This window comes from Lynx canadensis, chromosome A1, assembly GCF_007474595.2.
Source record: "Lynx canadensis isolate LIC74 chromosome A1, mLynCan4.pri.v2, whole genome shotgun sequence".
Taxonomy (NCBI): domain Eukaryota; kingdom Metazoa; phylum Chordata; class Mammalia; order Carnivora; family Felidae; genus Lynx; species Lynx canadensis.
The window spans coordinates 17,667,563-17,683,886 of NC_044303.2; the positions used below are offsets into that span (position 1 = coordinate 17,667,563).

Below are 16,324 nucleotides of genomic sequence, written 5' to 3' on the forward strand. Positions count from 1 at the left end.
GCAGACAGCAATGATGTCTTAATAGCCCTTTATCCATACACAGCCCATCCAGGAAGTCCTGTAAAAATGATGGCTATATGGGTCCCAGTGCCTCCAAGACTCTCGTACACCTCCTTGCCTCCTGGCCTCAGCTCTGAACCCCCATATGTACATTTATCAAGAGCACATATTGATCTGCTACCAAGTTGGATTTTGGCTCACTTTATGTTATGTATTGTTACTTATGCAGATACGGCACTCTGTGTTGTGCATATTCCTGGGGGCCACATGGCCAACCTTGTCGAGAAATTAACCAACCGACTATAATTCACTTTTTAGGCATCAGAAGTTATTCTCGTAGCATCAAGCTTTAAACTAATGTAAACATGATTATCATTCTCTTCTGTTGGCACCCTAGCAAAATCAAAAGTCATTTTCAATGAAAAAGGGATTTATTCTAAAATTTGAGCAACTCACCCCCAAATGATTCTATCCTTTCCAGAAAATGGTGTGAACAGGAGACACAGGATGCATTTATTCTCTTTGACCTGGTGTCACCGGAAAGGAATAAATACTCCTGACAGGTGAGGTGGTATTCCCAAAACCACAGAACAACTTGGAGACTGAGCCTGGGACTTTTGGCTCTCAATGCATTTTTCTTCCACTTCATCTTACTAGCCCTAGACTTTTAGTAGTTTATAAACACATCTGCTCCCTGCGGTTCCGTGTAAACTTTCCCAAATATGTACTATTCAGTCATTTACCCAGGAGAAAAGAATCAGAGAGTAACTAAAATAGTGGATGAGTTTAATCAAATTTAAAATGCTAGTTACTAGCACCCTCACCACTTTCTCTTCCACTCACCTTCCAAAAGGTCCTTCCCCCAAGATGTGGGTAAGAGAGACGGCTGCCCGCAGCCTGTCATTCTCCTGGTATCTTCACTGGTACCAGACTGGCACTTTAAAGTCTGATCGGCAACGCACACTTCCGTTTGTTTTATTTCCTGGGGAATATGCCAAGTCTCATCAGCGAGAGCGGGAACATTTCGTTTTCTCTTAACGAACCTTAAAGATTTCTCCCCTTCTTTATTAACAGTAGTCTGTGCATGGGTACAGCTCTTTCTGAAACTGCAGCTAAAATCCCTGGAAAGTATTAGCTGTCTAGTGATAACTCTGCATTATGGGAGTAGTGATTACAGAGTGAAAGGGGCGGCTGAAGCAAAGCCAGGATGTGTATCTCCATGTAACAGAGTGCTGTGGGACCCTTACACTGTCCGCTACACAGATGTGTGGGCTGGGGGCAGAGCTCGGGGGTGCGCCGTGCGAAATGGAGGGTTTTATTTAACTCTCCTCTCAAACAAGAGTTCTAAAGATGCCCGGGGTCCCCTCCATATCCACAGCAGCCAGGACTTGAGGCCACTTGGCCTGCCCCCTTCAAACAGGTGTGCCTTAAGAACCAAAGCTCTTCAGGGAAATGTGCAACACTTCCAGAATAAGGACAGGAATATACAAGATCCACGCCCCCCCCACCTTCTCTTTCTCTCTCTCACACACACACATACACACACACACACACACACACATACACACACACACACATTAAACACAAATACATTTTGTGTTTACCCATCCAACATGCCATGATGAGACATATATTATATAAAACTTGTAGGCAATCGCTGAGTTCCTTAGAAATTCTAGAGTGAAGGAAAGAAAGCCAATGACAGTTCAGGTGAAGGATGTGATGCTTCTGTTCCCCACAATGCTATTCATGTCTAATTTAATTTCTTCCAACATAAATGTGTCCAATCTCACTTTTTTATTTTAAATTTTTTTTCAACGTTTTTTTTTTTTTTTTATTTATTTTTGGGACAGACAGAGACAGAGCATGAACGGGGGAGGGGCAGAGAGAGAGGGAGACACAGAATCGGAAACAGGCTCCAGGCTCTGAGCCATCAGCCCAGAGCCCGACGCGGGGCTCGAACTCACAGACCGTGAGATCGTGACCTGGCTGAAGTCGGACGCTTAACCGACTGCGCCACCCAGGCGCCCCCAATCTCACTTTTTTAAAAAAATTAGGTTAATCTACAAGATTTGATATAGTGGAGCTTCTTGAAGTCCTTTTTCAGGCACCTTGACCACAGTGCCTCTCATTTCATTGATACAAGTTCTTCTTGAGTCATTGATGTGAACCTGTCACATACTGGTATTCAGTATGAAATAACCTTTCAAAGGAGAGTTAAACACAGAACAGAACTGTATTATTTAGAATTTAGGAGAGTCAGATACTATGTCCAGTTACACAGTAAATGCCACGGATATTCTATCAGAACTCGAAATCGTTCACAAGTGCTAGTGGTCTGCAAAAAGAATGCTTAGAATGGTTGAACGTATCCAAGTTCAGGCATTTACCTGACTCAAGGAAACAGCTCCACATGGGAACTGTATTTACATGAGGATGTAAAATAAACATCAACAGGATACTCTTAGCCCATTTGCTTTAGCGATACAAATTCTCACAGACAAGTCTGTAATTAGATGCGTAACTTAGAGCCAGGGCAAAGAGCAGCTTGAAAGTTGACTAAAACCTTCAATGCCCCTTCAGAATTTCCTTTGGATTCTTTTCATATGACTAACGAGCATGCTGAGTCCAATTCATTTCTTTCTCTGCTTCTCTAAAGAAACAGAAATGGGGAGGAAATAAAAAAAAACTTCCCCAAACTTATGACCATATTGCACAAAATTTCCAGTTACACCAAATGTCCTTCGTATGTTGGGACAGAGTTTGAAGAAAGGATAACTATGCAACACAAGTCGTGGATTGGAGGGCAATGCTGGATAGGTTATCTTCCTGAATAAAACTGTAATTGTAACACGAGAAGAGTTCTGCCACAAAGTCTCTGCTTACAGATATTTTATGAGTGTGCCTTTTTACCACCCTGCATGAAACATTCTGTATCTGTGATCTGTGAAAATATAACAACAACAAAAAAGGTTTAGTAATATCACTTTAGAAAGGAAAGGAACAAACTGTCTAGTCGTTGAATAATACAGCTTTTCTATTTTAGGCGATTGTTTAAAATAATAATGCAAATTATTGTTCATGAAGACAATTTCACTTGTCCTTATTTTTCCATTTTCCCTGATCTGGGCCCATGGGCCAACTTGCACCTAAGAAGAAACTTAGACAAGTGGGTGACAACTTTTATTTTCATTCGTACTTGATTTTATCTCATAACTTAAAATGTAATATTATCTTTCCCTCGCTTGTTTAGTGTTTAATTTAATTTCCTTTCTAAAAAAGAAGAAAATAGTATTTCTGTACTCTCTTTCTTACCCTTCTAGAGTCAAATTAAGAGGTCAGTGTGACTTTAATTTGAAGGATACATTAGGTGAATATAATGTCACGGTGCACTAATCCTGAGTTGGCAATGAACAAATAAATAAGCACTTAGTAAACCCGGCTTGCCACAAGTATGGCAAGTACTTGTGCTAAGTATGGAACAAAGGCAGCCGTCAGATGATGACCCAGCACATGAGGAGCTCGCAGACCAGTGGCAGGACAGACAGGTGCCACAGTCAGTGAAGTATCTCACACAACATGATGCTACAGGAGCGGGTGGAGAGGAGAGACCTTCTCCGCATGAGCACAGGGAGGAGAGACCCTGAGAATCAAGGAAGGATGGACAAGGATGGACAATAGTGGAACTGATTCTTCAAAGAAAGAATCTGTTTTGCAGATTGGTGGTTCTTACATTTGACATTGAACCAGTTAAAAATAGAGTCCCGCTCTGCTCTGCCAGAGACCCCTCTGCAATATATCTCAGTTGTGCCCCAGAAATCTGTGTTTTTAATAAGCCTCCCATCTGATCTTGATTCAAGTGGTCCCAGGACCACCCTTGGAGAATCATAAAGCAGACAGATGGGGAGAGGTAGTGTATGTGTGTGAGGGGAGCAGACCAAGTGGGAGGAACCATCTGTGAGATCCAAGTAGGGCAGTGTGCACGAGCATGGAGTGACTGGGAAATAAGAAGGGGAAAGTGGAAACGGAGGTAGGTGCCTGATCATGAAAGCCTTGCTCGCCATGTGTAAGAGCATGAGCTTGATCCTGAACTTGATGGAGAATCAATCTCAGTGTTTAAAAAAATGAAAAATAAGATCAGAGGTACTTAGTAGCTTTCATGATAGTAACAATGTTAAGGGTCAGTGCTTTCAATCTGATTAGTTGATCCACTTTTTAACCAAACCATGAAGAAATGAGAAATCCCTTCTCGGTTGTTGTTTTTAATGCCGACGCTGATCTCAGAAGGCAATGGTTTAAAATGCCCACTGAAATCGTGGGAGCACCGCCGTGGCAGCCCATCTCCCGACGGGTGACGCCAGGTGGCCCCTGAATACCACAGACACCATCTACAGCCACACACAAGAACAGCACCCATCTTCTCGGTGGCACCATGATGTGTCTCCGTATCTTCCAAGTGAGACCACAGCTGGAGGTGTCAGTCAGCATCACAGGGAGGCCCCTGCACGAAGCAGCACCGTGATCTCACCCCATGGTGAAGGTGTAAGTGAAGCAACACCAGTGACCACTCCCGGTAAGAAAGTCAGAGGCTCCATCCCACACCACGTAGGGAGAGCACAGACGGTGACCCACCGCCAGGAAGGAAGGTCTGAGTCTGCATCACCATCACCCCTGAGTCGAGCAGCTAGCCCATCAGAAAGAGTCTCACGATGCAAGAAACGAAAAATCATGGAGGGGATGGCATGCACTTACGTCTGTGTCCTGACTACATATTACTGCTAACTTTTAACATTTCACGCAAGCAAAAAAAAAAAAAAAAAAGAATTTCCTTTTTCCATAAACTGATTATTTACCGTTCCTATCAATGAATGATGGCAAAAACATATGATCAATGTTGTATTTAACCTAATGGAGCATTCACCCTTTTTTTTTTTCAGTCTGTATGAGAATATCTACTTTCATTTAAACATGCATTCATTCAATTAGAAATCAAAATTTGAATTACAAAATAAAAAATAAACTCTCTTTTAAATTCACTTACATAGTTACTATTTGAATAAAGGCTTGCAACTAAAATAAGATACCACGTGCCAAAGAGTTGTTTGGTTCTTGGCGTGACTTCTAAATTCTTACTAAAGATTGAGTAAGAAATTTGGCAAAGTAGCTGAGCCTAAGGACATTCCGATGAGAGTAAGTAAAAATGTTAATAAAAATCAAATTTAGAGCATAGTGCATTTTTAATGCATTTCCTCAAGCCTCCCATACAATTTACATCAACTGTGGTATCACTAGGAACAGAAGTCTGGTAAAAAAAAAAAAATTGCAGGGGCGCCTGGGTGGCTCAGTCGGTTGGGCGTCCGACTTCAGCTCAGGTCACGATCTCGCGGTCTGTGAGTTCGAGCCCCGTGTTGGGCTCTGGGCTGACGGCTCAGAGCCTGGAGCCTGCTTCCGATTCTGTGTCTCCCTCTCTCTCTGCCCCTTCCCCGTTCATGCTCTGTCTCTCTCTGTTTCTTTGTTTTAAATTTTTTTTTTCAACGTTTATTTATTTTTGGGACAGAGAGAGACAGAGCATGAACGGGGGAGGGGCAGAGAGAGAGGGAGACACAGAATTGGAAACAGGCTCCAGGCTCTGAGCCATCAGCCCAGAGCCTGACGCGGGGCTCGAACTCACGGACCGCGAGATCGTAACCTGAGCTGAAGTCGGACGCCCAACCGACTGAGCCACCCAGGCGCTCCTGTCTCTCTCTGTTTCAAAAATAAATAAACGTTAAAAAAAATTTTTTAAAAATTGCAGGTCTGAAGAATTTGCAAACAATATTTGCAAAGCCACATCAGTAATAATATTCAATAATACATGTGCTCAATATTCCTGAACCTGAGAGAAGCCTCTTCCCTCCACAATGATGGTAAACAGACTCCCGAGCTTAAAGCTACTGTCTTAGTTTAATGAAATCCACGGTCCTCAAGTCTCATTGAGTGCAAAAGTGAATACTCTGTTTTGTCTTTGCAGTTACCTAAACGGAATGTTTGATTAGCTGTTGACAATATTTGTAAAACTCAAACAGATCAAATGCGGGTAAAGAGAGGTGTTCAGCAGTTGAAAAACTCTATCTCATTTCCCTTTGCTCCCCAGCATGCATACCATGCTTTCAGAACCTGGCCTTCTCACTGTCTGGCCAGTCTAACCACCGGCCACTTTCCCCTGACCTCACCCCCCACTGCTGCCCCTACCCAGCCTCTGCTTCTGAGCCAATGATGCACCTCATGACCAGACTCCCCTTCCCCCCACACCGCTATCCCCTGTGACTCCAAAGTCTTTTCCAGCTATTTCATCTTGGGTGGGTTCTCCCCTTTCCCTAAATCACGACTGTCTATACAATCAGCACGACATCATTTATTTATGTTACTACTTCATGTAGTTCTGACTCTCTGTGTAGGTTTCATAGGAAGGGACTTCGCGTCGCAAGTGTTTTTAGATTTCTATTTGAAATCTACCATGGGAACTATGGAAAAATACATTTAGCAATAGAACTTGATCTACAAACTCTTTGTCCCAAGGAGGATTTGCCACAAGGAACATGACCCTGTTACCGAACTCCCCAGCCTCAGGATACTGTCCAGAAGGGAAGAACATTCTGTATGTTGTCCAAAGAGCCCTTTCATAGCACATAAGAGTTCATCCCTAGATGAGTCATGTTGTCTTTTGCTTGCTGATGTATCTACTTGCTTGGTTAAATGGAAAGAAAGTGTGACTTTTGAAAGAAAAAAAAAAGATCAATGGTTCTAGTTCTAGCATGTCTCGTAGTTTATGAGAAGCACCTTAGTAGGGTGTCATGGAGTCAAAAGGTAGCTAATAAAGATGGCCTTACTGAGCATGAATCATCTATATATCAATTTCCCTAAAAGTCAGCTGTGGATAAACTTAACAAAAAATTGATAAAATATGAAGATACAATCCAATCAATGTCAGTTTAACAGCATCAACCTGGAAACCAATCTCCAGTTTTGAGAGAAAGTAAACTAAAAAAATATTCCAAAATGAGGACAGTCCTCCCATTTTCAAAATCAAACTAAAGACTGATTAGTGTTTACTGAGCACTTACTATATACGCACACCATTCTAAGGAGGAAGGGGAGGTTTTCTAAGGGGTTTCTAAGAAGAGAATATCCCCCGCTCAAGGAGTGGGCATGCTCAACTCCACAATTAATGGAAGTTATGAGAAATGGTACCTAAATGGAATTTAGAATATCCACAGAAGGCTTTGTGGAGTCAACTGGATATTTATTGGATTTTCCTTTAGGTAACCAGAACTAAACTATAAACATTGTTTTTTTTTTTGAGCCTCTGTGGGGTTCCAGGCACTGTGCTAAAAGCTGGAAATACAGTAATTAATAAAACAACACTTGAAAGAATGCACAGACCGGACCTTTGAATGCACAAGCATTACTACATAACTTGCATACTAATAGCACATTAAATGTACTTTGTGTGAGTATTTGGTCTTTTAAAAAATCTAGCTCAATTACCTGGTTAAAACCTACCTATAGTGATCATGAACAGAGAACAGCAAATCAACACAAATGTCGTTTTGGAGTGAGAGAGAGGAAATAATTCTGAAAACATCTTTTGAGTAATGGGGAAACTAAGCAGAAGCAGACCTGGAAGTACTTTATCTAAATTCATAGAAGAGGTCTCTGATCCCTTCCCCAGAGGAGTTCAGTCGGTCATGATGTAAGGCAGGGACTGTGGAACTTTCCAGAGTTGTGTTGGGGTCACTGCAAAACTACCGTGTGATAACAATTTGGAATAGAAAAACAGAGACAAATAAAAGGAAAGGATAGAATAGGGATATGTAACAGAAGTGCCATCAGCAGTAATCAGCACTGTGTGCAGGGGGTCAGGAAACATATTTCAAGGGCAGACTGACATTGACAATCCCTTGTCACTGACATGACCTCACTTCGATACACAAGTGCCAGGACAAGGCAGGCTACTGAAGAGCCAAAACCCCATTAACATGGATCCCAGCATATTTATGTCCCATTTCATACAATAGCCACCTTTTTTTAACTTACAGTATAAAATTAGCATTTTCTCATATTATGGGAAACTCGGCAAACAAGTTAATTTGACAAACTAGAAAATACAGACAAATAAAAATAAGGGGAAGCATAGAAAACCCTCATTAACATTTTGGCACAGATTCTTCCAATTTAAAGAAGGTCTTGTCTTGAGAAAGAAAAGAGTATTAGGAAAATATAAGAAGAAAAGAATCTGAAATTAGACCTAGACTATGAGATAGGTCATGTTAACCTTTTGGATAGAGGTTTTTATGTACATTTAAGTGAAAATACTTACTCCCCAAAACACATGATAGTTACATCTGAATTCTATACTAACATCTTTTTAAAAAAATTTTTTTTAATGTTTATTTATTTTAGAGGCAGAGAGACAGAGAGACAGAGCACAAGCTGGGAAGGGGCAGAGAGAGAGGGAGACACAGATTCTGAAGCAGGCTCCAGGCTCCAAGCTGTCAGCACAGCGTGTGACGCAGGGCTCGAACCACGAACCATGAGATCGTGACCTGAGCTGAAGTCAGACACTTAACTGACTGAGCCACCCAGGAGCCCCAACATCTTATACCAGTATACTAATATCTGCATATACCGTTGATGCAGAGTACTTATTTGCTATATTTCTTGTCAATTGGCCTTGTCATTTTGTCCACTGTTGTCCCAAGAGAAAGGCTCCTTTCTGGTATTGTTAAGAAGGAGGGATGCCATGCCAAACCTCTTTAGGTGAAGGGCATTTACTTTTACCCCCAAAAGAATATCTTAATTGGTAGCTTGTGAATAGATTAACTTAGAGAAAATGCCACAACAGGAATACCTTTGTGTGGGCTACTCAAGTCCTTCCTGCTTACAGGGCCCTCTTGATTTAAAAGGCCACCCTTCTTCACTCAAGAAAAATCCCAGTAGAAAGATAGACTCGGACACAGAAAGTCAAAGCAGAATCAGGCAACCGTGGTATCATTATATTATGATTATTAGCAAGGAGTACGCTCAACCAGACTACAAGCTTACTTCTCACCAATATTATTGAAAGAACACATCTAAAATTACACACCTTTAAAATTATTTTGAAAGGTTAAAAAAGGGGTACACGTTTTAGGGTGCCTGGCTGGCTTAGTCAAAAGAGCATTCTAGTTTAGTTGCACTGTGGTCTGAGAACACACTCTGTATGACTTCTGTTCTAGCACGTATATTGCAGTGTGTTTATGGCTCAGAATGTGGTCTTAGTGATTGTTCCAGGTGAGCAGATGCGGCAAATAATTAATGAGTGTATGGGTCAGTTTTCACTCTTATTTAACTTTACCTATATTTTTAAGTTTGCCCAACTAACTTATATTAGTTTTATAATAAAAAATACTTACAAAAATGCCTAATTACACAGGAAAATGATGATTTTATGTTGGCAGTTGGAAAAATCAGGCAATGGAGAGCTTTCTAAAATATGGTTACAAATAGTATTTCCGTTCATAGTAAAAATGGACTAGAGAAAAATACTTCAAATATTTGTTCAGTAATCATTCAACCCATATTTATTAAGTACCTATTTCATACCAAACACTATTCTATTCTCTGAGCACAGAGTGGTCTAGCCAGGTACTTTCAGACGCTGTGAAGAAAATGTAACAGGCATATGTGATGGAAGGTAAGTGGGAGGGATGAGGCTACTTTAGACTGTGCAGTTAGGGTTTCTGCTTTGAGGAAAGGCATCTGGGATGGAACCTAAATAGTAAGAGAAGCCGGAGTGTGAAGGTGTAAGGACACAGAGAAGTAAGAATAGTGAGGGCAAAGAACCTTGCACTAATGAGCCTGTTTAGAGCTGGGACACAGGGAGCAAGAAGGTGGGAGACTTGTACGGGACACATTCAGAGGAACAGGCAAGGGTCAGATTGTGCAAGGCCAGGGTGATGAGTCTGCATTTTATTTTATTTTATTTTATTTTATTTTATTTTATTTTTTAATGTTTATTTATTTATGTTGAGGGAGAGCATGCACACAAGCAGGGGAGGGGCAGAGAGAGAGGGAGAGAATTCTGACACAAGGCTGGATCCCACAAACTGTGAGATCATGACCTGAGCTGAAATCAACAGTCAGAAGCTTAACTGACAGAGCCCCCCAGACACCCCTGCATTTCTTTAAAAATTTTGCCCCTAGAGTTTATTTATTTATTTATTTATTGAGAGAGAGAGAGAGAGAGAGAGAGAGAGAAGTGGAGGGGCAGAGAGAGGGGGTGAGAGGATCCCAAGCAGGCTCCATGCTGCCAGTAGAGAGCCCATACAGGGCTCAAACCCACGAACCGTGAGATCATGACCTGAGCTGAAACCAAGAGTCGGATGTTTAACCGAGTGAGCCACCCAGGCACCCCACCCCCTGCATTTTATTTTAATTAATGAGAATTCATTGTAAAGCTTTAAGCAAGGTTATGACATCATCTGAGTACTTGTTGATGGAGTAGAGGCAAAGTTGGGGGGAAGAAGAGACATCAAGCATGTGGAGCGATGGCCAGATGGTGGTGCCATAGTATGATGATCACTAAGAGTGAGAAACATTTCAGGGTGGTAGAATGTGGATCTAAAGAATTAGCTATTCATTCTGGCCACGTTTTGTTGAACATACCATATGATGTGCCTAGGTGGGAGAGCTGGCTATCTGAAGCTCAATGAAGAGGATGAGACTGGTGAAAAACAGAAATTATTGGTATGTGGATGATGCTGAAAGCATAGTTCTGGATGCAATCACATAAAAAAGTAAGTGAAAATAGAGAATATTTGAGAAGAATTGATCCTGTCCAAATTGACAGGTAGAGCAGAGAACACAGAATAGCTGGTGAATTATCAAGATGGCTAGGGGGAAATGATATCTTGCAAGATGACCCGAAAGACCATTTCAAGAAGGAGAAAGAATCAATGTGTCAAATGCTGCACAGAAGTTCCATAAAAAGGACACAGAATTAACCACAGGATTTGCGACATTGAAGTCATGGGTGACCTGGACAAGGGCAGTGTTAATACAGTGATGAAGAAGTAAGATCCATTTGGAGTAGTAGGATGAGGAAAGAATGGGAGAGAAGGCAGCAAGAAGGGCAAATAGAGAAAATCCAATTGTATGAAAGTTAGCAAAGTAGTAGTAGTTGGAAGGGAATGTAGAGATTCATTAAAGGAGGGAGCCATGAAAGTTGACTGAAGGGGAAGGGATTAGACACAGGGCTACTCAAATGACTGGATTGCCCTTCGTCCATTGTAACAAAGGGAAGTCAGCATAGAGGGACAAGTGCAGGGCATCTGGTCAACACTGTAGAGGATGAGTGGGGGGAGCGTCCATCTTTTATGCTTCCAATCTCAGCTGTCGTTATCTCTGATGGGCTGGCTTATTGGTGAATTTTATTTCAGCATTATAACACATCCTTTTTCTATTTTCCAAAGTTTCTATAATGGACATACATTACATTCAGAATAAAAACAAACATAATTTGTAAACCAAATATTGAATAAAGCTTAAAAGTACACTGAAAACATCTGAAGACTTTAAAAGTTGTAATGTTAACCTAAGAAGTTTATTTGAACACACATTAAAAAGAGGAAACATTTTTGTGGCATAATCTCTGCACTGTTCCAGCTCTCCAGCTGTCAAACATACTTCCTTCCTTATCTATTTCTTTCTATGGGTTGTGTCTGGGGCAAGGGCTTGAGAAAATGCACCAGTATTGTGATTCTGGAACTCAACCAGAAAACGGAACTTTTCTTTGTCGCTAACTCAAGTCGAACACAAAAATGTCACATATACAAAAAAAATAGGTCTACATTATCCCGAACCCTTGTCCGCCTGGTCACAATTTTTTAACAAAACCACATCTTGTTGCTTTTCATCCAATTCTGCCTCAGGCAAAGGCATTTTATGATGTCATGAAACACAGAGTTTATTGGTATAGACTCTATTTCCTTTTAATTTTTTTTTTTTTTTAGATGAAATACTGATGTAGTTTTCTTCACTGGCTTCAGAATCCAAGTAGACCCAATTTGGGATTTTACAAAAGCACCAAAAAATCAATGCAGAGAGGAAGAAAATGGAGCTGCCAATGTATATAGCTTATTGACTGATTAGCAGAGAGTGGCTGAGAGATTCAGCCATTACTTGCTTGTGACTATCTGTCACCCTATTCCTGCCATGGAAAACAAGTGGCTTGACACCTCCTGAAATTTGCCTTTTTACATTGATAAGAGACTTTAGATGTTTAAGGCAGTTTAAAATCTGGTACACCATAAGGAAGAGGCTGGTACTGACTGCAGCCACAAGAATTATTAGTTATCTTCTCGGTTGGATAATAAATTATTTTTCTCTGTTTAAAAAGATTCACTTGGAGGAGCACAGTTACACAGGTACTTTTCACTTCTATTTTCCACGAACAGTTTTCTAAATTTCACTTTAGTTTGCTGCAGTTGTTAGAGATTTTAATGAGAGGAAATCCTGGTTGGTCGAAGAAGTCATTTCTTCAGTGCACACACGATACTGAATTATAAGCAGGGCGGATCTTCTGGGGGAAGGCGGAGACTGACAGAAAATCAACAGCCCCTTTCCTTCCTTCTCTCTTTCCTTATATTCTTTCCCACCCTCCTTTCAGGTACTAAGATGATTTATTTTCCTTTTTTCCCCCCATTAATGTGAATTTCCTTTAAAAAAAAAAGCATCATAAGAGAAAGCTGTAGTCAATTATGAGGGTTCTAAATATCCGCCTTTGCCTCATCCAATTTGCAATAGACTACTCTCAGGATTCTTTTATTATATGCAGAAGTTCTCACTTTGATGGGTGTGCAGGGGTGTGTGTGTGTGTGTGTGTGTGTGTGTGTGTGTGTGTGTGTGGCGAGTTCCCTTGAGGTTTGTATCTGTGACTGCCTACCATTGCCCTAACCTTCAGAATGACGGATGGGCTTTGCCCCCACCCCCTTCCTTGCATAGTAAGAGACAACTTACTGATATTTACAGTGATGAAAACAAATGACCAAACACAGCAGTTTTCATCTACAGTCGACTCACAATTATCCACTATGAAGCCTGTGGATTTTCCAGGGACAATTTGCAATTCCAAAAAGGTTTCTAGTGATACCTCCTATCCTTCAGGGTCACTTTCCCCTCATTAGTCAGTTACTGCTCAGGGAATACCAACTACGTTTAATATCAGATTAAGCAAAAACACACAGGAAGATGAATCAGCAGGAAAAATCATGTTGCATACAAAAGACAAAAAGGAGTATTTTTGGTGTATCTCATTGTTTGCGTTATCAGCACCACTGTTTTGTAACTGAGCAATGTTGTAAAGGAATTTTAATACTCTCTAAAAATGTTATGTGTACACCTAATTCAGAGAAATGGGTTCAGCCATTTCAGGTATTCTACAATTAATTATCTAATTTATAAATGACTCAAGGGAAATCTGTTCTTCCCCGCCGCCCAGTAGTCCTTGTTTGTTTCAGTAGATATTAGCCTCACCATGGACAATAAGAAAGGAATAGGGAAAGGAAGATGAAAACAGTTCATTTTGTTGCTTACTAGGTTTTTGACAGAATTCTGGTAAATGCAAGACTGAACTAGAAAATAGATGAAAATAAGATTTCCACTTTGGAACTTCATTTATTCGCGTGTTCCTTCGTCGCCACCACTGCGAACAGTGTGAAGGCAGTTATGAAAATCGATACATTTTCAGGGGACAAGAAATCAGGATGGAACTAAAGGAAATGGCTAATGAGCTCAATTTTAACAATTATACCTTGTAGGGAGAGAAATTCAATTTGTTTTGACCTCTGATAGCACTTACATTTGTATCACCAAGTTGGCACTTAGCATGCACTGGTTTGTGCCATTAGTATTGTTAGTAATAATAACAGTTGGCATTTATTGCCCTTTTACTGAGTTCTGGGCTATGTACAGCACCTTATGATGTTTCTAAGCCTTATAGCAACCCTTCCAGTGTTATCATTCCCACTTTACTGACAAGAAAACAAAGGCCCGGGGTAAGTAATATGCTGGAGGCCACAAAGTCTCCTGGGTCAGCGGTAGCATAAGGTTTGGACTAAGACTGGCTGACCCTCAAAGTCTCTCCACACAGGGGCACCTGGCCGGCTCAGTCAGTTAAGTGTCTGACTTCTGCTCAGGTCATGATCTCGAAGTTCAGGAGTTTGAACACGTCGGCTGGGTGCTGAGAGCTCAGAACCTGGGGCCTGCTTTGGATTCTTTGTCTCCTTCTCTCTCTGCCCCTCCCCTGCTTGCACTCCGTCCTCTCTCTCAAAAATAAATAAACACTAATAAATATACAGATCCATCCCAGGGGTACCTTGGAAGGAGACAGAGGGGTGTAAGCAGCATTATCCTACGCGATCCCTGAGTAGTGATGCCAACGTGGTGACTGTGGTCAGAGTGTCTTGCTCTACTCTAAAGACGGATTTGTCAGGACGACAGGCATCACTATCTGTCACTGCAAGTGTAAGTGCCATCTTGCCAACTTGAATTGCAGGGGTCACTCTGGGTCCCTTGTACAGAATAGAAAGCAAATGCTAACATGCCAGGGTGTCAGATTTCAAAAGAGAAAACAGTGTAGCTCGTTGCTGGATTACTCTGCCTCAATAATTTAGAACAAGTGGTAGACGCAAAGAAAAAAATGAAATTGTGTCTTTGCTTATTAAAAAAAATGGTAAAAGTTGTCTGAATAGTCTTGTTAATTTATTCAATGACACTTAATCAGCACACAACAGACGCTCTAGTACAAAGGCTACTTTGGAGGCAGCAGTGGCTTACATGAGGGTCAACGCCCAACTCAGTGAATGTGTATTTACCTTAACTCGCTGATCAATGAAATGAGAGCTGTTTCTCAGAAATGAAGCGTATAATCTTGGAAGCTTTTGGAAACGATCACATGGACAGAATGGGTCACTTTGGAAAGCTTTCTTCCAACAAGTATTAAAAATGATAAATGGGCCATCCGTCAGTTTGGGCAATACTCCCCTCCAACATTATTCAAGAAACAGATGGAGACGGAATAGAGATTCTTCAACTCCCAAGCCTTCTAGTGCCTTTTGGGTTTGATTTTTAGTAGAAAAAAAGAGCATTCTCTACATTTTTTAGTAGACAAAGGATCGTGCTTCAGCCTGGAGTCCTCCTGTCCTGCTCTAGCTGCACCACTGGTTTCCTCAGTGACCTTGGGTAAAGCACTTAACCTTCTTGCATTTTAGCGTGTCCAACTGTGAAATAAGAAAGATAATGACAACAACAATAATAAGGCTTAGCACCTACATACCTCACTGAAGTGTTTTATGAATTCATCATATTGGGCTTGGAAGGGGCGTTTATGCTTTAAAAGCATTTGACAATAGTCAGCAAATTTCCACATTAATGTAACATATATGGTCCAAAGAATTACCTGAGAGGTTTTGCCCAGTAAGTGGGTGCAGGTTACTCTGTGGGCAAGTAACACTAAAAGAAATACAATTGCTTTTGCTATTAACCCCCAGGGAGGGAGGTGGGGAGGGGAGGCAATTTTAAAACATTGTGTCCAGTTTGGCAAGCATTATAAAAAGATCCAAGTGCCAGATAAGCCTCTGACGGTTTCAGTGGGGGCTATGAGACTAGGTAATGGATCATCAGTGAGGTAGGAAATTCTTCCTATTATCGCAGAAGTTTGTTCTTTGTCCCAATCCCACCCTTAACACTATCACCATGCCCCCTTCTCTCACTCTCCAACATTTAACATCCTTCCCTCCCAGCAAAGATGCAACTTCTTTTTTTTTTTTTTAGGTTTATTTCGAGAGAGAGAGAGAGAGAGGGACAGGGACAGAGAAAGAGGGAGAGAGAGAGAGAATCCCAAGTAGGCATCACACCGTCAGTGCAGAGCCCGATGCGGGGCTCGAACCCAGGAACCGCCAGATCATGACTTGAGCCAAAGTCGGACGCTTAACCGACTGAGCCACCCAGGTGCCCCAAAGATGCAACTTCTAAGCAGACTTTTCAGGTTATATCCTGCTCCTATCACTCTAGCACACGGAGAAAATCTTAACTGCTAAACGCAGCCCTAATTATGTCTTGTTAGATCATGGAATGCATTCCTACCTGAACGAACTTTATGCCAGCACATGTCCCTGTTAGACTGCCAGCCTAGGTGCCAAGCCCAGAGCCCCCACTTCCTGAGAAGTTAACGTGAGCCAAGAACAGCACCCTCAGTTCTGGGACCATACAAGGAATGGTGCTAATTAGTTTTGAAGCAGTCTAG

At 41.4% G+C, this 16,324-nt stretch overlaps 1 protein-coding gene across 1 annotated transcript in view; it reads right to left on the reverse strand.

Annotated features, from left to right (window-relative positions):
• LHFPL6 (LHFPL tetraspan subfamily member 6) overlaps window positions 1-16,324 on the reverse strand; it is a 250,267-nt gene that overhangs the window by 121,917 nt on the left and 112,026 nt on the right. The gene's annotated exons all lie outside the window — the stretch shown is intronic.